Below are 17958 nucleotides of genomic sequence, written 5' to 3' on the forward strand. Positions count from 1 at the left end.
CGCAAATGCTTCCTTGATTTAAGTCAAATGAAGGGATTGATATTCATACGGAGAGAGGATCAGTGCTCATATCCCAGGCGTTGCAGCCAAGCTCAGAGGTGTTATATATGATGTGCCTTCGGCGACGACAACAGATGAGATAATCCAGGAAGTGAAGTGAGGAAAGGTGGTGAAAGCCACAAGAACGCAAAGGAAGGGTGTGAAAACCTGCCTGCAGTCCTTATGTAAGAACTATACATTGCTGCTGCATGTCAAGTAACAACACACATAGGTTACAGCACCACAATGATATATGAGCCGCAAGAATGTGAGGTGTAATGTAGCATACATGAGGCACAGCAGACATTAGTGAGGTACAACATGACATGCATGATGAACGACATAACACGATGAGAAGCTTGTGGTTCCTCAGCGCTAAAAGCTGTTTAGAGCCGCCGTCGGTGCAGGTAACAAGCACTTGCCAAAATGAGCCCTTCTGAATGAGTTGTCGCCGCCGAGGGTGTGCCAAAGTTCTGACATGAGAAAGGAAAGCCAAGATGTGCTGGGTGCAAGCTGAATGTCGCTGAGGTGCAAATATCAGGTCCTGCAACTGGGTTTGTGAGCACAGTGCTGCGTTTGGAAGATCCACGGTTACAAAGCAAGCTAGTGGAGGAGGAGTGCAGAAATATAAAGTGATAACCCAAGGATCTTACGGTCCTTCTCAAATGTTTTGGCTTAATACAGTGGAGAAAACAGCAGGCAGACAAATGAGTCGCCGACAGCAAGTCAAGGACAAATCGATGAAGAAGAAAAAGTGACAGAATCAAAACAGTTGCAGAGTAAGCAACACAGAGTCTTGGGGGATATTTTAATCGACTTGTGGGCCACAACAAAATGACCAAGAGTGCCACCCAAAGAGGGTGCAGAAGGCCATAATAGGGACTGAAGAAGTTAAGGCTGGACTGATTCATGAGATGTTGAACCTTTCTAAATATGATGGCCTTTGTTGTTGTATTTCATATCTTCAGATAGAATGTTAGAAATGTTGCTGATAATGAGCGAGAGTTGAAAAAGTTGCAGCTGATCTGGAGGTCGTACCTCGTATTTAAATGCAAGAAATATGGTTAAAACCACATTTGGATTTTGTCACGCCAGGTTACAGCTCTGTTAGATGTATCATGTTGGTTTTCTGCCCACCATTAAACTCAGAGAAGAAGAACCTTCAAGCTAATACCAAAGCTAAAAAGAAACCAAGCCAGGCCAAGGACCCTGGCACGTGTCAGCTTGTGGAGGAGTTCTGCCTCCCTCTAGTGGGCAAAATCATTTCACTGCAGCGTTGCACTTCAAACTTAAATTGGTGCTGATCTCAAATTCCATTATTCACTGAAATGTTTCAATCTGACCTGCTGCCAAGGAACGAATAAAATATCTGCTGTCTTGTATTGTAGGTGACAAAACACAATGCATTTGCAGTGGCTGCTTCATAACAAAAGTCAACCTTCTACTGAAGTGGTTTTAATTTGAAGCTGCAGCAGTAAGAGATGTTCATTACACATTAGCAGAAATCCTTGATTCCGTCGGTTATGACAGTTTAACATTTTGCATCCAGATATCTGTTTAGAGAGCTTACATTAGTTGTAAGTTAATACAGTATCTTTTTCAGGAATGTTGCCATAGACACCAAATCCATGAACAATGAAAATATACAAATACGTATTGAGAAATGTGTGGTTTGCCCATTGGGGCGATGCAGCAATGCCCTGCCAACCACATCCAGCCAGTGTCACTGTTATAGACTGTCCTGGTGACTCTGCAGGTACTGCAGTTAAATCTGAATAGGTTCCAGGAGTACCAAGTGTGCTGCACTGGGGTAGTCAGTTAAGCAGTGGTCAAGACATTCCTGCAAAGCACAATAAATGGCCATGCTTTCCGTGGAGAGAGAACACATCTGATCCTAATGAGAGGATAACCGTGTACAAGAAGGGCTGCAGCACACTCTATTTCCTAAGGAAGCTGAGGTCCTTCAATGTGCTGCTGGAAATGTTCTACCAGTCTGTGGTGGCCACCACACATTTTTCTCTGCTGTGGTCTGCTGGGGGAACAGCATTACAGCCAGTGACGCTAGCAGACAGACAAAGTGTTATGAATCGTGGATAACCCTGACCACCCTCTCCACCACACAATAGACAGACGACGGAGTACCTTCTCCAAATGCTACAGGAAATCCTTCCTGCCTCAAGCCATCAGTCTGTACAACTCCTCATTATAAGTAAATGTATTGTCATGTATATGAACAAACTGTGACCTGCTGTACTCCAAACCCAGGTGTGATATAACACATACCGTGTATATATAGTGCAGCCCACCCTGCAGTGTTTATACAAGTATACTGCACATATGCGTTCTGTATAACCGACAAACAAGAGCACTGACACTCTAATTACAAATGCACAAGTCGTCTTTTGATCACACAGATGAAAGACTCTCCTCACGAATAAAACGCTTTGATTCTCGGTCGCTTTTTGTTCTCCAGCATTCTAACACTGCTCATGCTCAATTCGAAATGTCTTCCATGGTGAATGAAATGCGCCGCTGAATACGCTTCCGTCTTGCACACTACCTGTTCCTAACATGACAAATGTTAAACCTTAGGCACAGTCTGTGCTGGATCATGTGGTATTGGAATTTGTCATGGAATTTATTTCTTGCTCTTTCTGTTTACGCCAAATGTCTGCATCAAATTGTGTCACTCCTGCAGACAGACGCACGGTGCCCAATACAAATAGGAAAGGGATACTGGAAAGAACGCTTTGCAAAGGTCAGTTAGTTGGCTACCAAATAAAGTGAAGTAAAAATATATCCTCAGGCCCCCGCTCTGATCTTGGTCTCAGCCTTTCACGGTTTTGGTTTTTCATGTCTTGAAAATACAGATCTAAAAAAAATAATAATAAATTGCATTGCTGCTCCTGAAAATATGCAGGATGAAAAGTGCAAGAGAAATACATATATCACAGATAACAGCTGGCTATATTAGTTGTCTTGAGTCCAATCCAGTAAACTCTGATGTAGTCATGCTATCTTGCAACATTCAATCAAACAACATGGGAGAGAAAAAAATACTAATGCACACTGATATGACATTTTTATCTGCGTGCAGCAGGTGTTTAGAGCTGAAATGTCTTGAGGGTTGCAGGTGACAAACTCACACAGAGTCTATCAGGATGGGATTAAAATCTCCGTTGCAGAAATGAAATTACCTGACCTCCCCTACAGACACTAATCCAGTCTGAATGGACCTCATGTTGCGACACACAACGACGCCTCTGATCACTGACGTCACTGCGGCTTCTCCTTTGGGAGGACCCGCTGACATGTCATGAGGTCGTAGGTTGAGATGAGCCCCATTTAAGTGTCAGGGCGCTTGATCCCCCCCACTTGTGCCTGAAAGCATCAACACTCAAACGTCAGCAGGTGTCTGATTATTAATTAAAAATCTTGTAAACGCAACTTGTGTGCAAATTGAGATCTGGGAAAAAATACATAATTTCTGTAGCCTCATACCAACAGTACTCAAAAAAAATGTGAAAGACATCATTATGTGATAGCTTATAAAGCTTAAAAACAGCCACAAATAAATTCTCATTCACTTTACATATGCCAATTTACATTAAGTATTAATTTAGAGGACACGGGAGAGTTGGTTGGTTTAAGAAAAGAAATCACCATTAAGTGAATAAAAAACATAAATCAGTCCTGCTTTCAGACTGATGATTCATTTGGCCACTTGAGGCTCTAATAAGCCAATGGGTTCTAAAATTTCCTTGAACCAAAAGAGGAGAAAAATATTAAAAATCAGCACAGCCTCACTCTTTTATTCTTCTTCCTTATTATTTCAGCTCATTTAGCTGAACGTTAATGACTCATATCTCGTGTACTTGAATGTATACTGTGCCGTGTTCAGTATTCAAATGCTCAACATGTGCAGGATGAACACATAACGGAGGACTTCTGTCCCCGGGTCTCACTGCTTTCTTTCACCTCTCACTCCTGAACATATATTAGACAGGACAGCCTTACAGTGGAGGGCCATGCTAAGCTAAGTGCTATTAGTGTGACTCACTCAGTTTGTGCGTGTGTTCATCGGGTCTCAGCTTTAATTTGTGATCCTCCATCCTCTATTATCTTCTCCAGTTTCTGTCTCAGGAGGGAGAGAAGGTGTGTGTGTGTGCTTTTGTACAGCTATCTTTCTGAGGACCTGTTTTGAGTTTTACACCATCAGAGTGAGGACATTTGCACAAAGTGAGGACCTTTTGGCCAGCCTCACTTCTTTACAAAGCTGTTTGAGGGTTAAGACTCAATTTTAGGGTAAAGGTATTGGTTATGGTTAGGATTAGGATAAGGGTTAGGGTTAGGCACTTAGTTTAGATGGTGAGGGTTAGGGTAAGGGGCTAGGGAATGCGTTATGTCAAAAGGTAAGGTAGTCTCTGCTGAGCAAGCAGTATTCTGCAGGATGAAGCACACCCTTCAAACCACGCTTTCTCCTGCTCCCTCCATGTTTCTGACACATGGAGGGAGCAAAACAACCAACTGTTCAAGTGTTTGAAAAGATGAACAAAGGTGGAATTGATGTTGGCAGTAATGGTGAAAACATGGCTCCATCTAGATCTTTCATCCATCCGGCCTGTGTCGCAGAGGGGCTGGAGTCTATCCCAGCTGTCACTGGACGAGGGGTGGGGAACACTCTGCACAGGTCGCCGGTCTACCACAGGGCTAACACTGGGAGACAAACCCATCTTGGCCCTTTTCTACTTAATTAATTCAGAGTTGTCAATAAAACTGGGGTGAAAAGTCTTTTGTCACATTTTATTTAGAGTCCATCTAAAGAGATGAATTGAAATCTGATCATAATGAAATATTGTCCAGGCAAAGGTAGACACAATGGTGGTCTTTGAGACACTGCACCCCATATGACTGAAACTAACTTCATCGAACTAAAGTAAGTGCAACTGACATTCATCAGCCTTCTCCTCATCTTTTGTGCACAGCAGTTTTCTTCTTGGACAGCATCCATAGAGGGTGACTTGATGCAAAGTGTCACACCCTTCTGCTTCTGCCTCATCTCCCTTCTTGCCTGCAGCTACTCTCTCCTCCTCTCCTTGTGTGTCTGGTTGTACGCCAGTCAGGCGTAACATTATGACCACAAGCAGGAGAAGTGATTAACACTGACCAATCTTATGACCATTCAATGTTCTGCTGGGAAACTTTTGGATCTGGTATTTGTGTGGATGTTGCTTAGACATGTAAAACCCACCTAGACCAGACCAGACACCCCCACCCCATAGCAATGACACTCCTTGATAACAGCAGCCCCAGTAGGATGCAGGCTGACACAGACACACACACAAAAACGTTTTTTGGACAACTCAAAAAACATGAAATACAGCACAAGGTGTTGACCTGGCCTCCAAATTCACTAGACCCCAAATTGATCAAGTATCTGTGGGATGATCCACGGAGGCCCCTCCCCTCAACCCATAGGACCCAAAGGCCTCCACTAACAACATTCTGTTGGCAGACACCACAGGACACCCTCAGAAGGCCCATGTCCATTCTCCGATGAGTCACAACTGTGTTGAGGCACAAGGGAGACCAACACAATATTAGGAAGGTGGTCATAATGTTATGCCTGATCTGTGTATGTGCTCTTGATTGCAGGAGTGAAGACAGGTGTGCAGAGTCTCACCAGCTACACGGTATAAAGCCTGCTAGAAGTGCTCTTAGGAGACTTGCGGAGCAGATGTTGCTTTCAAATGGAACTCATGAGCCCATGAGGTTAGGAAATGGAAAAACAGGTGCCAAAATGGAGTGATAGGATATACCGTGACGAGGCTTCGGAGCATGTGTCAAGAAATCCAGGAAGTCTTTTATGAAGAGCGTATCAAGGCTTGCTTCCCTAATTCAATAAATTATTTTTTATAATATGCCTGTAAATAATGAAACGTGTTACTACTATAATATTCACAAGTCGTCTTGTTCATTCTAAGGTGACGTGTCGGTGTGGAGCAACTCAGAAAACATGAAAAACAGCACAAGGTGTTGACCTGGCCTCCAAATTCACTAGATCTCAAACTGGTGAAGCAACAACACTGTTTCATCTATGCTGAGGCATTATCGTGCTTCTCATGAAAATAATTAGGGGAATAGAGTTGGACCCAGCCAAAGTGGGTATGCTCTGATGAGTAAGATAATGTTTGTAGGTGCCTGTCTATACTGTCTCTTTTTCACAAGGCCACTATGGAGCTGTCAGAAGAGAAAAGGTATCTGGCTCCAAAGTGGTGCCATTATTGAAAGTGATTGAAAAGATGCTACAGGAAGAGGCAGCAAGGGCAACGGTCCCAGTAGCTAGGGAACTGGGAGAGCATCTCATCAGGCTCCTTAGTGAAAAGCTCCACTAAGTATGAGCATTATATCGCTGCCTGCACTGCTAGATCCAAATGACAAACTTCCTGGCTTCTTTTACCCGACAAAGGACTCACCTTTGAATGGACCAAAGGAATAAGGTCTAGAGCAGGGGTGCCCAAATACTTCTCAGTGGAGGGCCAAAAATGAATCAGGGTACAGGGTCACGGGCCAAAACTAAACATTCATGTTGCAGTGCATTTAATTAAATATGACTATGATATAACTTTGCAAAATAAACAGTGATACAAAGTAATTTTGAAAATGAATGGCACTTCTGTTTATTTAAAGCAGAAAAATAATAAGGCTACCAGGCCTATGTCTTCAACAACATGGGACAACATGCCCCTACAAGACTGAAATATTACACTCTCTGCTGCCTTGAACAATCATTTTAAAATAGTAATATAATTGGACAACAGCTTCAGCTTTTTAGCTTTTTTTTTGACGATTTCCTACTGCAATCAGCCTTGAAAGCAGCTGACTGAATAATGACATGCAATATGAAATCATCATTAGCCTAATAATCACCCTGCAAGGCACTACTCTCTGCAATTAGCCTTGAAGGCTGGTGCCTTTTGTGTTAACAAACAAACAAGCTAAGCTAACGTTAGCAGTAACTTGCAATTAAAAATTTCTAACACATATAAACTAACCAGTTTATTTACAAAAATACTCTGTGTAGTCTTGGTTACCTATAATTTGTGAAAATTATATTTGTAATTTCGTAAAATCTAGCTCTTGTTTGCATTAGTCGAAGCAATCAATTAGCTTAAATATCTAACTTACTTCAAAAAGCAGTTTGCATCTAACTTAAAGCAGTTCGCTCGGTGGCTCACTCCGCTTATCGCTTCGTGTTCAAACCATTGACTGTAGGTTCAAACGAGTCGTGCTCACTCGCTTCGAATGGATGCCGCATGAGCTCTGATTGGTTGTGCTGATTGTTGTTGAGGGTGGCGCTTGTGCAGCCTCCCAGGCTGAGCAGCCTGGAAGTCGACGGCTGAAGGCAGATTCACCCTGGAGCCATTGACTGTATATACTAGGGCCTGGAGCATCCCAGCATCTTCTCACTCTCTGGTCACGGGCTTCCGGCCGGATTTGAGCTGACGGGAGCTAAACAGCGCCACCCTACCCCCAATGTAACACAATGCTAAGTTGTGGTCAGGAGAGGAAGTGCAACAATAAATAAACATTAAAAGAGATATTCCGACTGCTGGCAGTGGGAAAATAATAATAATTTAATTATTAAAAATATGAGCATGGGCCGCGGGCCAAAAATAATCAGTCGCGGGCCAACTTTGGCCCGCGGGCCCCAAATTGGGCAGCCCTGGTCTAGAGAATCCCATTCATCTCCCACTGCAGCTTCAACATCACAGGATGCGGTAGCTGAGAGACCTGGTCTGTATTTTTGCTTTGCTTTAAAGTCATTTATATTATCCGTTTTTGCTTCTCAGGACACAAACTGTGGTGTCATTTAGATGCCATGGTCAAGGAGTCCAGGAGAACTCACAGTGTCACCACTGACGCCGTGGCTGTGCATATATCCAAGCCTATGGAAACCAACCGGAGTCCAACCACAGTAGAAAAAATATTGTTTTTTAATAAAAATGAATAAAATCACCATCACCCCAGTATTCATCAGCACAATCCCATCTTTTGAAATCATTCATTCATTATAAGAGTGAATGAACCACACAAAATCTCATTATGGTGTTTTTATTTCTATTCTTGGCAGTAATTATTTTGTTCTTTTTAGACTTCAACTTGTCTTCATTTCTCCTTGGATTAATTCTCTTGTTAGACTCTTATTTCTGGAATTCCCTGCTCACCACGGCAGAACCTTCTTATCTTTTTAGTAAGTTTAAGTCTTCCATTTGGGTTCTTCATTCCTTGCTACACCTTGTGACAGTACGAATCGACCAAATATGCACCCAGGCAGGCACAGTTTTCTCTTGATGAAGTCCGTTAATGCTTGCAACGGTATCCAGAAATGTTAAAGAAAGTCAACTGGACTTGTAGAGTTTCTTGAAGACGTTTCTCCACTCATCCAAGTTCTTCAGTTCTATGGGTGTTACCCATCAGAAACTCTCTTGGTTTTGTCTAATTATTGTGGTAGGCTATATAAAACTTGGCTCAGATCTGAATTTGAACCCTTGCAATGAGAGCCCTTTCAGGAAGACGTGACCCTTGATAACTCTCTGCCTGTTAGGCTTCAGCCTGCTTCCTCCCTGCCATGACCAACCAACAGTCACCGTCAGATACAAATATGAAATAATCTACTATAAACATTGTGACAGTGAATGATTTCTGCCATCACTGAAGTTCAGAAGAGGTGAATAAAAATTTCTCAAAACCTAAAAACACAAAATAAGACCAGAACCACGTGCAGGATACTACCCCACAACGAAGGCTACGTGCTTAATCTGAGCCCAGAGCAAGTCAGCCGCTGACTGCCTGCTTGGTGACAAGCCTGGGTAAAACGTTCTGTCAGGACATGTTCATCACACCACCATCCTCCTGCAACACTGTCAGTCTGTCTCCATCTCACACTCAGCAGGAGCCACTCTTCTATTCACACCCTGTCGTGTGACAGGATAATGATACACCATGACAAGCCCCGTGTGTTTGTGTGTGTTCTGAAAGAGGAGAGAAAACCACTCTAAAATAAAGTCTATTGTAACGTCGTTGCCTACAGCACGCTGCAGAGGCCAGTCTTAAATTGGTTGAGGAAGCAATGCTACTGCGCCCTGCCCTCTTTTTCTTCTCTTTCAGTGAATCGTGTTATTATTGATCCGTGCGGGTTGGAGAAGAAGGCAAGCTTTAAAGGTGAGATAGTGGTAAAGAGGAAAAGGAGGAGGGAGAGATAAAGGAGTCTTCTGACATGGCAATGATTGGATGGATAATGCTGCCTGAGGTCACATATCAATCTATCTGTCCTTTGTCCTCCTCATCCCATACTGTCCTTTATCTCCCTTTCCAACCCTCTAATTTTTTTTCTCCCACAATTTTTAAATATCTCCATTTCTGTATCACCTTTGTCCCTCCCTTTCTTTCCATTCCTCCTCCTAATACAGTACTCAGTGATATTGTACTCATCCCCTCTCCTCTCGTCACCTGCTCACCCTTCCTGCCCCCTCAGTCTTCTCATCTTCTCCAGCCCTAACCTCCTCGACCTCCCAGTTCTTCCTTCCTCTTGCTGCCCTAATTGCTCGCAGTATTACACTGCATAAAACATTAATGCCATATCTTTATGTAGCAGAGACGCTGCGCTGTTAATTTTGCTGACTGATGGCACAGTCTGGAGCAGCAAGCCAGGCAGGCACAATACGGCCATACTTTTTTCCACTTCTGGCTCATTAACCGCAGACGGTTGGCAAAAGGTTAGTGATGTTTTTCATTTTCCAATCAGTCCTTTAAAGCAGCGGCCCCTTGCTGAGCTGGAAATGGCTACAGTTTTGTTAAAAATTAAAGCTCAGTTCAAATCGGAACGGTTTTAGCTGTTAGATATGTAGTGCTTTTTGAATGTCATCCTGCCTTACTTTTGTTTTTTTAGCAGAAAACGACACATTTTTCTTTCAAGCCTGTTTTTTAAAATGTTTATGACATTTCTCTGTCTCATTTTGTGACATATTTTGTCTATTTTGAGCTCTTGACATTTCTGATGCAAGATGCAAACTAGTTGACTCCAGAATCATAGACCATCCAGAGTAAATAGGATAAGCACACAACAACCCAATGAACTTTATTGGACTTTTAAGACTACTTACCTTTTAGTGTACCTTTGGTAAGATATATTAAATTGGTTTCTGCAATCTGATGCATTCAGTGTTACGTTCCAGACCATCAGAGCAATGAGCAGGATTCTGAAATCCTGAAACCTCCTGCGTTTTCATTGAAAGAACTGTTTTCAGTCCGAGAGGGGTGTTGTAATGGTAATCCATTCGCCCAATAACAATGTAAATGCTTTCTGCGCATAAACATCAGGTGAAATGACATGTTTCTGGGAGGGACAGAAATATGGGGCAGCCAAATGAGTAGTCCAAACAAGTGTGTGAAAATAGGAACAAAACAAGAATCTGGGACAGCAGCATTGAGAACGTGGATCCGTCTTGGTCATCTTCTTCTTTTGAATTCATTCACTCTTTTCAGTAAAGCTGGGGCAGAAAACTTCTTCTTGTTACATTTCCAGCAGATTTTATGCTTTACATGAAGTCAGACCAAAGGCACGTAAACATGTATCATTTTATTTAGTGTCCATGTAATGATCAGAATGACTTCAGTTGGGTTGAAGTACTGCTGTCCATGTAAACTGTAAACACAACTAATCCCAGATTGTGTGTAGTAACTGTTAAATAGGTACTATTGTATTTTCCTTATGTGTGTGTTACACTGATCAGGCCTAACATTATTGTGCCTTCAAAACAGTTGTGACTCATCAGAGAATGGACATGGGCCCTCTGTGGCCTTTGGTCCTATGGGTTGAGGGAAGGGGCCTCTGTGGATCATCCCACAGATACTTGATCAGTTTAGGATCTAGTGAATTTGGAGGCCAGGTCAACACCTTGTGCTGTTCTTCATGTTTTTTTAGTTGTTCCTAAAGCATTTTTGTGTGTGTGTCTGTGTCAGGCTGCATCCTGCTGGGGATGGCTGCTGCCATCAAGGAGTGTCATTGCTATGGGGTGGGGGTGACATAATCAATGTCATTCATTTCTCCTGTCAGTGGTTTTAATGTTGTGGATGATTGGTGTATATAATTACAGTTTCAAATGTTAAAATAATGAGGTCAAAACATAGAAGTCAAATGAGTCAAAAGCTCAGTTTCCACACTGTTTTTTAGTTAGCTTATGTCATCTTGTCACAGATTTGGCATCTACATCAGGGGCAGCATGCCCCCAAAGTCAAATTATGGTGTTCTCTACTCGTCTATTACTATAACTATAATTATGTCTAGCATTGTGTCACACAATAAGCAACTGATGAGTGTACAGTGTCGGTGCTGTCTACCCTCTTGTTCCAACTCAGATTCAGGCTCAAGTCACTGATGGATTTGAGACCATTCCATTTCCATTCCAAAAACTCAAGGTTTTTATTTGTCTTAAAGATTTATGTACAGGTAAAGCAGCAGTGAAACTAAATTGCAACATCTCCCAACTGCTCAGTTGAAAATAGCAGGTCATTTAAAGTTAAATAAGAAGAAAAAAAGCAGAACTATGAGTAGTATGAAAACAGGGGATTATTTTCACCAACCTGTGGTCGTTCCACTGACTTGTTACTTTCACTTCGTTTAGGTTTGAATGCTGTTTTTAAGGCTTAGACATTTAGAATATAGAAGGCATTCTAGGCATTCTTTCACTGAATCTGGTAAAAGTATTTATGAACATGAAATTAAAGTGCATTCATTTTGCTTTATCGTGGTGCATATCTGCATGATTGTTTTACCACTGTGATTAACGATCTCCCTGAGCTCACATGCCAAAGGCCACATTCTCGACAAGACACAGAGTCTTGGACTGGACGCAGCATCGACCTTCCTGCTACAAATGACCCTGGCGCTGTTGCAGTGTGACGAAAAAAAGACTTCCCAATAATACAATGTGACCATGACATTGAATGGTCCAGACCATAACATGCGTCCTCCTCCACATTAAATCATGGAGCCAAGGACATGAGACTGTCAGCCGTGTGTGTGTGTGTGGGATGCGTTGGTGGCTGCATACCTATATTTTTTTGTTAGTCTAATTTGCTGCCTATGTTGGAAAAGACGAGCCATTACCGCTACCACTCCAGCAGCCTGTGCGTCTGCGTGCAAGTGTAAGATTGAGTGCGAGCAGACAGTTGTGACTGAGGGGAATACTAAATAGGGCTCCACGGAGCACCGTGACTGACAGGAGACGATAAGGGCAAAGAGACATACACGGAAAAACAGACTGACAGGAGGGATTGAACAGGACGGCCAGAGACATGGCGAGAAAGCAAATGAGAGGTGGGAGGGAAAGTTGGCATTGACGAAGCAGCTTGTAAACGTGAAGGATCCCCCACAAACTGCCACATAACTGAGCGTTTTATTGATTGTTGTTGGGCAGTCTGTTATATTGTTGTTGTCAGTAAGCAGCAAGTGACTAATAGACTGTAAATTAGTTTTCAATATGTAAAAAGGTTTTTTGATTACAATAACACAAATATGATTCTTTACAATCCTCTCCAAAAAAACTGTTAGTTGGGGTATGTTTAGTAAGACATTGTTACATACGGATATTAGCATGCGGGTGGAAATGAAATAAGTGGGTCTTTGGGAGGCAGTGTGAGGCAGCATCAGCACCGAATACGTGGAAAAACTGTTCCGCGTAGTGTTGTGTCGTTCGCAAATGATTCGTTCCAATGAACGAATCTTTTGAGTGAATGTACTGAATAGAATCACTTCATGAACTGATTCATTCCTTTCTCAGTTCAATTGAGCTCAGCCATGAGCGTGTCGGCCTGGAGCGGAACTGCCACGTTCTGTGACTCACTTGTGAATCTTAGGCAAACGACGCAGTCATCCTGCGAAGCACTGAACGATTCGGTGAACGGATCTTTTGAACAACTCACTTTAATAGTGATTCAGTACAGTCAAAAGAACTGCCGTTCCCATCACTAGTTCTGCGTCATCTGGAGAGAAGATCTCGAAGTCATCTTGTCCCCTTGATTGCCCGTCATGTGACACCCGGCTCATCAATCGCATAATCCCTGCACTAGGCTACCGCCATCACACTGTCAACCACAGCAGATGGTACGTAGACCCCTACACTGGTGCGCAGTCCCAGCGTATGGAGAGGGACTGGAGATCCTACAAGGAGCAGATCTGGAGGCTGACAGTTTGCTTTCCAACCACCAATTGCTGGCAAAGGTGCATTTGGCAGGCTAATTTGTGACATTTCAAGACGGTTCAAGTAGACGTTTCCGGTCAATGTAACCAGCATACAGTAAGAGGACTGAGATGGCAAGCGTTATGGGAGCAGTGTTGCCAGATGGGAAATGATGAAATATTGCACTGTTGCTTTAAAAGTATTTTATTTCAAAATACAAACTATCATATGTACTAAAACAACCTGAAAAATCACACGCTAGGTCAGTGCAATCAAAAACAAAGCTATTCTATGTGACTCGGACATTTACATGAAACAGCTGCTTGATTCATTGTCAGTCACAGGGCAAACTATCGCATATTTGCCTTTTGATATCATATAAATAATAGATAATTATTGTACACGTGGCAACACTGAATAGGAGAGATAAACCTGGTTTACTTTATTTCCGGAGAATGTAAATCTCATACATTGTTTGATTATTTGTTGAGTATATTTGTTTTCTGTCTCAGCGAAGTCTTCAGTTTGGTTGATATTTTATTGTTTATTTTATTCTGTCAGTTTTTGTACAATTGAATTTGTCTGTGAAGGTTCTCAGTCATTGGATATACAATTGAATTTGTTATTATTTTTATATATCTAAGTGATTTTATTGGTTGTTGCACTTTATTGTTGTCTTGCGCTACAAATTCTTTTTTTTTTACATTGCTGTTGCATTTCTTTGAAACCAAAAATAATAAACCAGATGACACTTTTACAGTAAATACAGTGTCTACTGGTTTATTTTTGTTACTTTTAGTAAGACAAGATGATATTCAATATCAAACTTAGTGCTTGAGTTTGCCCTGTTGTCATGGTGACCACTGTAGCTCTAAACCCAGAGGAAGTCCCGTCAGTCTTACAAAGTTGCTACAGTTTAACTGTACATTCACGCTCTTTTATCTGTTTGTGTGTTTGCAGATGAGCGAGTTGCAACAAAAATAAACCTCATTACACCTGAAATTATAAATTAACATGTCAGGCTGGCAATAGTATAATGTAAACAATGTAAACAGAGCTGCAATGAGCTTAATAGTAGGTCTGTGAATGATCAACAATCAGTATTATTGGCAGAAATGGAAGGCCCCAAAATCAAATGTTACTTAGGGCCCCATGGAGGCTTGGGCCACTTCTGGGTCAATATTATATGAGACTGCAGATGTCTATTTTTTTTCATTGTATGTCGAATGTAAAGCTGAAATGAGTATTTCCATGTTCTGTATCACTGAGTTGTGTTTGTCTCCTTTTTCTGTTAACTGAGACTTTAATTCTCCTTCAGTAAGGCTTTACAAGGCATAGTCCTCACTTTAGAATAGGTCACAAACTAAAATGTTAAGTACCTTAATTAACCATTAATTACAAACCATTTTTTAACACATTTAGTAACTATTAGTACATGTGTAAATAATAAGATGTATAAATGTACATTTAAATAGTTCATTACTTTACTTTGATTGATGATAAATCCTTAACAGCTAGTTTGTTGAATGTATAACACTTTATAAACGCTTACTAATACCAATTAATGCCGGGGTAATGTTTTATAAAAGATGCTCAAGTTTGGAATAGCTGCTGTTGCTTTGCAATTAAAAGTTTGTTTCAACTGCCCCCTTCTATTTTTTATTACTACCAAGCGTGTCCTGTGTAAATGCAAGGGAATTCGAGCATTTTTTTAATTTGCTATCACATCAGTAGGAAAAATAGTTTTCCCCTTGAATATATGCAAATAAAGTTGTCCTTGTGAGTAATAACTGAAAGACATTTTCGAAACTGGATTTTGTTCTCTAGAGAAACTATTTGTCAATTAAGCAATTTGTTAACTTAATTAATTAAATTAAGCGTAATGGCCTTGCAGACAGAAAAGTGGTCCATGTTGATCCAAAGATGATAAAAGAAAGCAGCAGTGTTTTTCATGGCAGTGACCTCAGCTAACAAGCTCTGACCCTGCAAGTTGTGTAAATTAACTTAATGGAAGCTAATAGAAGCTGCAGTGATTATTAGAATCTGTATACAAAAAAAAAAGACTGGTTTGAATGATCAAAGTCTGGTATTCACTCTCTTGTTATCTCTGATTATTACTCCACCAGCTCATCAGAAACACAGTCTTTCTGTCACTATAACCGCTAAGTGTCTTCAGCAGCAGCTCTCTGTGAGAAGGAACAGTCAGAGCAGTGTGAGATGGAGTGATATTAGAAGTGTGAGAATGGTTAGCATGCAGACAGAAGAGCAGCGTGGTTCATGCATGAATATAGTCACCCTGCTTTCTCCTTGTAGAGAACAGGGAGTATTACTTTGAGAACTATATCTGCTCTCAGGAGAGATACTCTGACCACATTTGGCATTTAATTCAGGCGGTATGAGAGGATCAGTAACACTCTTGCATCGATTTGTGGAGAAAAGAGCTTGTTAAGTTTGCATTGACAACTGGACAAAAGAAGTTTTTTGGCATTTTTGTATCTTTACATGATACAGTGTATTGTGTACAAGTTGAAGTGAATTTGGGATAGAGCAAGGCTATAGCAGTTTCCACTGGTTTCACTCATAATGCTAAGCTAAGCTAATGATTCCAAGTTATACGCAGAATCTTCTAATCTTCTTCATGTTACAGAGAAGCGATTGAATGTTACAACCTGTTAAACATCACATCTTCTGCTGCCTCATCAGCGTTCGCTTGATTTTGATGAATGTGAATGACAACTGTCATAAATCAAGAGTTTTGAACATTTTATGTAATCCTGTTTGATTTTCCTTGATGTCTTGCTTTACTTCCTGTGATTGGTTTTCCCTTGAGTGCACATTCTTTTGTTAGTTTCTTCTGCAGGACTGGATTACTTTTGGTTTAAATACTGTTTGGATTCTTTATGGATTATCTTTGCAGCGCCTTTTGTTATAAAGCCAGTGAGTTTCATTAAACTGAACAATATTTAATCCTGCCTCATTCGTCCTCCTGCACTTTTCCTACCACATGTGACCGTGAATATTACAAAAGCCAAACCCTGTTCATCCCCTTAATGTTAGCCAGCAAAAGAAAGGTGAGCAGTTAAATTATACGATGGTCCATCATACTCATCCCATCTGCTCCAGCATTGTCTTGCGTTGGTGCTGCGCAGAGCTTTGCAAATGCACTGTTGCTAAAAATATGAATAATAACTGGAAACGTAGGCTACTCCTGTTTATGTGTGTGCTGCTTATGGTGCTTTACCCCATGCCCCAGGGAAGGCTGGACGAAGAACCTTTTGTGGTTTAATGGCGTTTGAGTATGGGTCAATAAGCACTTCTACTGGCAGGCTTGTTGCATCATTGCTGCTGACGTTGTGAGTCATAATTTTCTACATGAAGACCTTGATCTGAACTGCTCCGAGCTCTGGCACTAACTCATCAGTGGAGGTAAATGTCTGCTGCCTATCATGCTTCTACCACAAGGTAACAGGATTTGTCTTATTTACTGCTCTAGTACTGATTTGTTCAGACTTTGTGGATTTCACTGCTCTCATTTCTTGTTTTTAGCCACATTGTCTGTTGGTGAGCATGAGTGAGCGACTATTACTTGGGTAACTATTGGTAAAATTGGTAAAAGGTTTGTCAAAGGTAACCTTATTTACAATAATTTGGTTCAACTGGAAAAGAAAGGGGAAAGCATTGTTGTTGTAGTTTTGTTAAATGGTAAATGGCTTGTATTTATACAGCTCTTTTCTACCTACTCGTGCACAAAGCACTTTACAGTGACGAACACATCCACCCATTCGCTCACACAAGCACTACACACATTCACACACCAGTGTCATGCACTGGGAGCAACTGGAGGTTCAGTGTCTCATTCAAGGACAGCATGTGGTCCATGTGCCGGGGATCGTGTTAAAGGCTCAGTAAACTGCTGATAATATTTAGTAGTAAATGCAAGGGTTAAAGGAATTTCAAATTTAATGTGACCCAAGAGCTATAGTTTTAATTTCATTACTAAAATCCAAAATCAATTTAAACAACAAACTCAGGACCCGGTCCACTACCAAAGGGTAGACAGGCTACACTATAATCCTTCACTCTACACAGAGTCACCAAGGGACACACCAACACAAACAGTATATTGGCATATGAAGGAACCCAGACACCTGGGTTGTTGGCATAGAACTGTGGTTCCAAAATAAGATCCTCTTTTTTTTATAGAACTGAGCAGTACACCTAAAGAAACATGATATACATGATCAGAAAACAAATTGTACACATTTTATTGTTAATGAGAGGAGAGCAATTTCAGTCCCAGAGTGAAATCTACTGCACACAATAAAAGCCTGAGTCAATAATTTCCTCAACTCGCTGAAAATGGAGTCGAACCACTACATTAAAACTGTGGATGACCTGCGACCAATCAGCTACTGCCCTTCAGCGCTGTCAGTCAATAAAAACAAATAAGCACGGTCTTGTTTCTGGGAGAATGGGGGTTACACAGGAGAACTGGCTTGGGAAATGAATTTGTGTGTGTGTGTGTGTGTGTGTTCAATTGTTCAAATCAACACACGTTTAAATTGGCTCATTTACTCTAACACACACACACACACACACACACACACACACAGCAAAATAAGGCTCTCACTCTCCGAATCAATCGCTATCTATCGGGCGTGTTGCTGTGTGCAGT

The sequence above is a fragment of the Chelon labrosus genome, assembly GCF_963514085.1.
Source record: "Chelon labrosus genome assembly, chromosome: 10".
Lineage (NCBI taxonomy): Eukaryota > Metazoa > Chordata > Actinopteri > Mugiliformes > Mugilidae > Chelon > Chelon labrosus.